Source organism: Apium graveolens, chromosome 2 (genome assembly GCF_009905375.1).
Source record: "Apium graveolens cultivar Ventura chromosome 2, ASM990537v1, whole genome shotgun sequence".
NCBI lineage: Eukaryota > Viridiplantae > Streptophyta > Magnoliopsida > Apiales > Apiaceae > Apium > Apium graveolens.
In genome coordinates, this window is record NC_133648.1 from 311,694,187 (window position 1) to 311,695,882 (window position 1,696).

Below are 1,696 nucleotides of genomic sequence, written 5' to 3' on the forward strand. Positions count from 1 at the left end.
AGAACAAAGGACTTTCTTTGAAGGGCCGTCTGGTGGAGGCCCAGGCTCGGGAGGTGATGGAGGTCATGAAGGATCTAAGGGAACGTCTGTAGAGGATTCCTCAACTAAGGGGGAGAAGAAAGGGAGAAGTGAAAAGGGAAAAGAAAAAGAGTCATCTGCTGGAGGCACAGGGAAGCCTGATGATATCTACTATAGTGGAGAACAGGATGACTTTGATATTTGTGACGTTCCCACTGAACCAGTCTTGGAAGATAAAGATGGTTTCTTTGAAGCTGAGGAGGAAAGTGATTTTGGAGAATGGGAAGAGGAAGCTCCAGTGGATCCTCTGTTTGAGAAAGAGTTTCAGCAGCAGCAGTCAGAGATGAAAAGAAAAGAAGCTGAACTCAAAAAGGTATCCCAGATCATTGACATGAGGAAAGACATACAAAGAACAGAAACTCTTCAAAAGCAACATCTTCATGACATTAAGGCTCAAGAAAGGAGAAGAGATGTCAGACTGAAGATGGGTGAAAAATGGGATGAAGCTAGGAGAGTACTTGATATGCCTCAGCTGAGCACAAACAATGATAGACAGTTTCTACATCTTCTGGACAAGCTGGAGATCTCTAATCCAAATAAGACTGGTTCAGTGGGAACGTCACAAATATCAAAGTGATTTTGGAGAATGGGAAGAGGAAGCTCCAGTGGATCCTCTGTTTGAGAAAGAGTTTCAGCAGCAGCAGTCAGAGATGAAAAGAAAAGAAGCTGAACTCAAAAAGGTATCCCGGATCATTGACATGAGGAAAGACATACAAAGAACAGAAACTCTTCAAAAGCAACGTCTTCATGACATTAAGGCTCAAGAAAGGAGAAGAGATGTCAGACTGAAGATGGGTGAAAAATGGGATGAAGCTAGGAGAGTACTTGATATGCCTCAGCTGAGCACAAACAATGATAGACAGTTTCTACATCTTCTGGACAAGCTGGAGATCTCTAATCCAAACAATGACATGTACATGAATGCTATAAAGACTGAAGTCTCAAGGATCACAGCTGCCTTTAACAGATCACTAAATGAGATGAGCATATTTGTATATTGTCAGAGTGAAGGATCTTTCAAGGTGTCACTTCATCTGTTTGAGAATCGTTCTTTATCAGAGATTTGGGTTCTTCTCAACAAAGTCAAAAGAAGCTCAGAATTGAATGAAGTTCTTAGAGAAAGACTCAAAGAGTTTGCCAGCAGGGCTAGTCCTCAAGTGGCCAACAATCCTCATTAGGTAAGATTCTTTAAGTCTGACTGTCTTCAAATCTTCCAGCTCGATTCACAATCTCTTAAAGACTACTCAGCTAAGCATCTGGTCTGGATGGAACATCACCTAAGAACTGTTGAATATTCATCCATGTTGAAAACTCAAGCAGCTGATTTGATTCAAGCTTATTGTGAAATGAATATTAAAAGGTACAATCAACTCAAGAATAAACTAAAGACAGTTGGAGTTCAACCAGTCAGGCCAGACATCTTCACTTCAGAAAAGGATCTAGTCTTTGACAAGGAGTTGCTTCAAGATTTGGAAGAAGGTGATGAGTTGGAAGAAGGTGAAGTCGGAAGAGAAGACAACTGAATTCAATTAGCTCAAAACTCAATGTAATATGATTAGAGCTTTATGAATCAAGATAGACTAATATAGTTACATGTTCAGGCTAGAGGAATATCTAT